We start from the raw sequence: 7,446 nt of genomic DNA, 5'->3' as shown, positions 1-7,446 counted from the left end.
TCTCGCTAACTTCACGGAGCCGTGGCAGATCAGGGGCCGGTTGAATAATTATTCATTACAAGGAAAACACAGTGAAAATATTAGCTCTGAATATTTAAAGGATACTTGTAGCAGAGCCACCTTCCCTCCACAGCTCCGTCAGGCTCCGGTCACTGTAGTTGTGTTGAGCTTTTTCTTTCATTGTGTGTTTGATGTTTGCAGCCTTGCGGCCTGAGTGTCCTCCACCAGCAGCCTTCACTGCACTCCAAAGTTATAGTCCTGGACCAGCTTCCTTGGCTCTGACACATATTCAATCACACTTTGATCCCGCTTCGTCATCCTTGACTTATATTTCCAGCACATTATTTCACTGGCTGTGTCTCTGTCCGACCGGCTCGGCGCTGATTCTTCTCCAGGTCAGAGAGTTTTTCCTCACGTCTCTCTCACAGTGCAGGATCTTCCATTATTCTGACTTAACTTTGCTTATTTTCATGAAGTGACTGAAACGACATGAGTGGCCTGGCTCAGGTTGTTTTCCTGTTTAACGTTCTGGGTTTGTTATCAGCTGCTGAACTGAAAAAGATGAACTGGAGAGATCTCATTCAGGGATGAGTTAAGACCAGGATTACTTCTGTCACTTTGAGTCGGCGGAGCTGTGAGCATCTTCCAAATCTTCTCAACGTTGCTCAGATTGAACCTTTCAAAAATCTGTCTGCATCGACACGACCTCTGGTTCAGTTTTGCTCTCATCTTTCACCTGAAGTCTCTCCTTTGACATCCAGGACTCACAAACGGCTCCGTCGGGGAAAAATGATGCAATCAGCCCGTTTGAAGCTGTTTGAGTTAGTGAGACTGAAAACTGTTTTACAGGACCAATCTGGACCACAAGATGAACACGAGACTCACTTTCACGGCTGAATTCCTCGTCACACGGTCTTATCGGTTTGCCTCACTTCACCAGTTCATGAGTGGATTGACTGGCCCTTCCTGCCTCCACATCACACCGCTGCATCAGGGGGCGGATCAATAACGAATTTCATGCTTTCTGCTGCGACCGAGGCGACACAGAGACACACTGTGATTTCTAAAATTATCTTCTGCTTCTTTGTCGCTCCGCTCAAACAGTGATGTCCTGTTTCCTGTGAACACACGCTGACCTTTGACCCCTCGTTATGGGTTTCACAGCCCATCGTTCAAGGCCTCTGAATCTAAAGGTCAACTCAGCTCTTATATTTACACCTTAAACAGGAGAATCAGCTCTGATTCTGGTCCGCCATCTTTGTTGAACAAAGTTTTATTTTATTGGCCTTCACCCTGTGTCACCTCTTGCTGATGCCCTGCAGTGACTCAGGATTGAGAGCAGCGACAGATTACACTCAGTATGTTACAGTGAACGGGATTACTGATGTTTCTGTCAGCAGCTCTGATGTAATAAATCTGGGTCACAGCTCAGAGACTCCCGTCCATTAGAGTTATTTTGTTGTTGTTCTTGTTGCCAATAGTGACTAATTGTATTTCACAGCCACAGATCTGAAGCTTTTGCAGCTTTTAGGCTTCAATAAGCACAGATTTCAAGCACTGACTTGTTGAATCAAAAGTCATTGGGATGTAAAAGTTTGGAGACGTTCAATGAACCCTGAACTGCTTCTGCAAATGATTTAGAACTTTTGTTCACTGAGATCTTTCTGGTCCTCATCTGTTTCCCCTCGTCACTTCATCGGTCACAGTGTCTGTCAGAAATGATCTGCTGCCATTGGACAGGCATGGATGGAGCTAACAGTGACTGGTGGTGCGTTCAATGACATCTGGACAGTGTTCCCATGTTGTTAGAGGCAATGCCACTTGAAGAGCGTCACAGCTTTTGTCAGCCTGTGAGGCTTTTCTATCTTCTATTTCCTGTTTTCTCAGGTCTCCAATAAAAACATCAGTAAAAAAAAAAGCTTAAAAAATGTCAACTCTGGAAATTTACTGAAAAGTTTTCAGGTTCAGGAAGGTTTTCATTTATCACAGTTGTTCTCACCTAATTATTATATTTTCAAATTCATTGATAAAATGGAGGCATCGCAGTCAACATCAGGTTGTTGTGCAGATCACCATCCACAGACCTCAGCAGGTCCTTCAGTCCTTTCATTGTTTCTTTCATACAATTTGGACCAAAACATGTGATGCAGTTTTGTGCCTTCACTAATTGAATAAAGCAATCACTGAGAGGAAGAACGATGCAAGAAGAGAATTTAATGAGAGTTTAGATGGAAAAAAAGCTCAAACCCAAACCGAAGAAGGACAGCAACAAAAAGGAATTGCTGTGGGCAGGTCGCCTCATGTCGGATCAGATACAAACAAATTCAGTGAGTGTTTTTAGTTCGTCTTGTTTTCTGAGCTACTCTCACTAAACACAGTTTTCATGAATCATCAGAGACTCTTAACAGGCTGAGCAGATGTGACATCTCCGTTAACTGCTCAGCAGAAACCAAAGATCTAAAACTGGGACTAATTAGACTCCAATTTAATATCAGATGTTTGATAATTGCTTGTTTATAGTGGAAACAAATGATTCTTCTGGAGGCTTTTAGAGAAGGAGGGGTGGTCTGACACAACATGTGTCTCATTTCAAGGACGACTATCAATTTAATGATTTATCAAAGTGTTGATAAACACAATGTGCACACACAGTTCACTGATTCCTGTTGTGATTTAGAGCCAATAAGAAAAGGCCTTGAGGAGTCGACCGGCCCGGAGCTCAGAGATTTACATTTTATGTACGAAGGTCATAATGAATAAATGGAGAAGACACAGACGTGAGAGTCGAAGTGGTCATCGGCTGGTTAGGAGGAAGCGGTGGCCTTCTTCTTCATCACCCTCCTCACACTCTGTCTGGGCACGGCAGGCTGAGGTTGAGCCGAGCCAGCGCTGGCGTTGGCGTTACCGTTGGCGCGGCTGGCCTTGACCTCGTCAATGAATGTTTCTATGGCAGCAAACTTCTCAGTCAGGTCGCCCAGGTGAGCTTTGAGGGCGTTGAACTCTTTGTAGAGGTCGTCCAGAGCTTCGGATAATGGCTGGATCCTGGACACGGAGACAGAGAGGATTGTAACGGGACTCAGTCACTGTTTCTCTTCAGATAAAATACTGAATATTACTGAAAAATCCTCTCAGAGCTCTGATCAGCTACAGCAGAAAGTCCACATCGAGGTCTACCTTCACACCCTGTGGACCTTAAAAGTTTTGATTTACTTTTTATTCTCCGGGACTGCAGACCTCACTGGTGGTGTAATTTTGGTTTTGGATGTTTTCCGGCTCTCTGCTGTTTTAAAGATCAGTTTCAGTTCAGTTTGGCAGAGCCGGATAAACAAACCCTTTAGATTCTGAGAGCGGACTCAGACACAGTTCTGGTGTTCATAGATGAAAGAGGATCAGTTCTAAAATTTTATGTTACCTGCATCTTCGGTACAAAAATGTAAAAGTCACCAATACAGAATATAAAATGATGTGTGAAGAGGAATGAGTGAGAGAAGTTTAAACACTGTTTATTCAGCTACTGGACTATTATGATGTCTGTGGCAGAGGGCAGGAAACAGCAGACGTCCTTGTGGAAAATGCGGCGCAGCAGCTTGCTCCTTTTTTGACTCTTAAATTGCAGTTTCAGCTGCAGGTTCTAATGAGCCATCGAACTCTTGCTTTTATTTTTGGGCATGCAGCTTAAACCGAATTCCTGTGGTGACTCTCAGCTTCCAGACAGTTTAATTTCATTCATGTGGAATATTCAGCTCTTTCAAAACACACAGGACACGGATACAGTCCACTCAGTCATCTGTGGAGATGCTTATAGAGCTTTGAGATGATTTGTACTAAACTCAGCCTTTTCTTCACGTTCTTCTGCTTCATGTTGTCCACTAGAGGACCAAAGAAAACCTGCAGATTCAGTCTGATAGTAACTGAAATACTGAATCTATCATGTTAAAGTCACAGAGCGTCTCTAATGTGAGAGCCTTAAACTTTCATTATATCTAAAGACAATAATTCACTCATTTCCACCATTTGTTTTAATGGAATGGTGGAGAGGATGTTCTGAATCCTGTCTGTCTGAAAGGAGCCTGACACTGTTTTGTCCTCTCCTTCCTCCCGTACATACCTGGCGTAGTCAGGCAGCAGAGACTGGTGGTCGTTCTGAAGGAGTCCTTTCATCTGGTTCACGATGTCGAACCTCCAGTTGTCCAGAACCTGAGTCAGGTTCGCCACACCACGCATGTTCACCTTCTCAGCTGCAGCGGACAGAAAACATTTACAGTTATGGCAGCAAGCCTTTGAAGGCACCACGAAGCCCCCTCAGTCTGAACGCTCAGTCACAATCACAAACATTCTGCTTTTTACGTTTCCACCTTAAGAGACACCTTAAAAAAAAACAAATGAAGACTTGTCAGTCACTGGTTGGCTCTGAGCAGCGAGGCCTGAACTTTCACCTCCAGCTGTGACATCACCTAGATGAGCCCTGAATTGACCCTTGACCCGGAGTAAACAGAGAGTAATCTGGGTGCTCACAGCCATCCCTGTAGTTCCACTCGGTGTTCGTCGATGCAGGGCGCCGCCTCTGGGCCATCACTGTTACCATGGCAACAGCCAGCAACAGCAGCAGCACACTCAGTTTGGAGGCCATGATCCAGACCAGCACCTGAAAGAACATTAGTGTCAATATTTACTTTTAAATAAGAAAGATGGTGTCGACCTTTTAGCTTCTTTCTCAGACTCAGGGCTCCAGAGTCATGTCTCTCCATCGGACGCTCCTATTGGCTCCGGCGGGTGATGTCACAGCCAATCAGAGTGTCACTGGATCAGTCCTGTATGTTTCTGAGTTTACTGTGTGACAGAATAAAGAGCTGATTTCTCATCATTAATGAGCAGAACTCCGGATCAGACAAAGGTAGAACCTTCAGATCAGCTGTAGAACGATCCAAACACATGAGAGGAACTTTCTGAGATGAAAAGAGCTGAAACAACAGAAAAGCCTTAATCTGGCTCAATAATTATTCAAATGATTGATTTTTTTCTGTCAGTAAAATAAAACAGATCAGTTGATTTCAATAATATTTATTATAATAGAGGTTGGAGATAAAGCAGAGAGCGAATCTGTTCAATTACACCTGTAAGTCACAGAGTTGTCTGAGTCAGTGCATTTTATTAATCCTCAGCTTCTCTGATCATTCTTCCTGACGTCTTAGACATTGTCCCCTCTGAAGTACATGATCTCCTCTGAGTCCCTTATGCTACTCTCTATTTTAGTGTAAAATTATTATTCAGTGCAGCCAGAGGCAGCATGCTGCTGGATTACTCTCCTCCTCAGAGTGTGTAAGACCTTGTTTGGCTTTGCTGCTGCCGTGGCCATCAATCCTAATATAGCAGAGAAAAAGGAAATCTAACTTTTCAGAGTGCAAACTTCTAAGTCTCCCAGGCGTGTCAGGGATGGAGGAGAGAAAGACGCCCCAGGGCTAAACTCTCAGCTCCCGCAGTCGGCTCACATTAAGGAACGAGTCCAAGCGCCAGTCAGAGCCTGATGCACAAAACTGAGCCGACAGAGCCACACAGAAAACTGGGAGGAGAGCTGCAGAGACATGCAGGACCAACTACCCCAGCAACTTCATGTTTGTTCTACTGACACACACCTGCAATAATACACAAAAACTGTAGTAGACTATACAGTCGGTCATCTCAGACATGTGTTGACCTGCTGGGCAGCTCCAACAGGGAAATGATGGTTCAAAGAAATGAAAGTGACAGTGAGAAGAAGGCAACAGGACAAAGACCAAACCCACTGTTGCTAGATTAAAAGAAGAAAACTGTGATGGAGCTCATATTTTAGTCATGCAGGGTTGATACTTGGTGGTAGCTGTAAACATGTTTTTCAGTGATAACGTATAGAGTTGTTTTTACAGCTTGTTGAAATCAATAAACAGATTCCATTTATCTCTTTTATCACTTAGTTGCAGATTTAAATACTTTTGGTTTGCCTGGATGTGTGACGGCTCCTTCCTCTAAACAGAAATCAGCTCACATCTGCTCCTGATGTTGTAAAGATGATCATATGCTAAACGAGTAAATCAAGAAGTTATATAATTAAAATTATAACTGTATATCACATCGTCATCTAATTTTCAGCTAATAGTTGTGGACATGTGGAGGTTTTTCGTGTTTATGAATAGACTGCTTAATGCAAAATTAACCATCTCCCAAGAACTTGGTAAGCTTTGAACAAACACCAGCAGCTGATCCTGCAGGTATCCACATGCAATCAACGCCTCACAAAATGCATACATAAGCAACCACAATCAGGTTTCACACGTGTCGCTGCCTCACCCTTCACTAAAGGTTTTCTCTGCAGGTAAATCTTTCCCTTTTTTTTTTTCAAATGGACCAAAATCTCATCACCTCTAACTATGCTCAATTTGCCAAAGGTGACAGAAATTTGGCTCATTTTAAACAACAGATACTAATAAAGAGCCAGTTTCTTCTAATCTTTAAGGGGTGATTCCTGTTGGCAGCGTGAATCTGGAGATATTTCACTTAAAACAAGGGCAAAAAAATGTATTATTCTCTTCTATGAGAATTTCTAAAATGTTCCTGTTTGGAACATTTTGGAAAAATTAAGAAAAATCATAAACACTCCTTTTATAACTTTTCTCAACAATTTAAAGCTGTAAGGAAATTGAAAGTCTTTCATCAGTATAATCAATAGTGAAATAAATCCTGTTCTAAGCACATACCTGTACCACAACAGTTTGGACCTGATGTTCTGCAGCTCCTCTACTGCAAAGCTTCCCAACAATCCCAAATGAAGTTCGAGACAGGTATGCAAAACTGAAGAAATCCTGACAGAGTGAAGGAGAAAACACACACGCCCCTGCTGTATAAAAACATGCATGCACATGCAAATACACTGAAAAACTCACACTGGTTTTCAAACCTTCACATGCACAGCATCGACTCTTTCCTCCCCATCATTATGGAGGCCCTGTGGTCAGCACAGCGTGGTTGAGGTTTGAGGCTGCTTTGACCACTGCTTGTGTGTGTTCTTCTTTCCTGACCTTTGGATGAAGTCACATCCTGGATCCTTCAAATATGAGATCACAGGTTAGATTTTACCAATCTGTGCTTCTGTTCTGGATTCTGAATGAAACAGATACATAAAGACTGTTTTATAATCATTTGAACAACTGAGCTTATTTCATAAAACTACACTACTAAGTGAACTATTTCAAAGGAGTAAAACATTTTTCAGAACTGATTTCTGTCAGGTCACCTCCTGGAGATACCAGGAACTAACTGATGTCACACGTAGTTTTTACGTCAGAGTCTCCTTTTCTCTGAAGTTATGTGAAATTAAAATAATGATATTTGATTTAATCCAGACTGAGGAAACAACCAATCACGTGCTCTCTTGGCTGAAGCCTTTTAGCCTTTTATTAGGAAATAAAATTA

This window comes from Echeneis naucrates, chromosome 8 (genome assembly GCF_900963305.1).
Source record: "Echeneis naucrates chromosome 8, fEcheNa1.1, whole genome shotgun sequence".
Lineage (NCBI taxonomy): Eukaryota > Metazoa > Chordata > Actinopteri > Carangiformes > Echeneidae > Echeneis > Echeneis naucrates.
Note: the sequence above shows the minus strand (reverse complement) of the source record.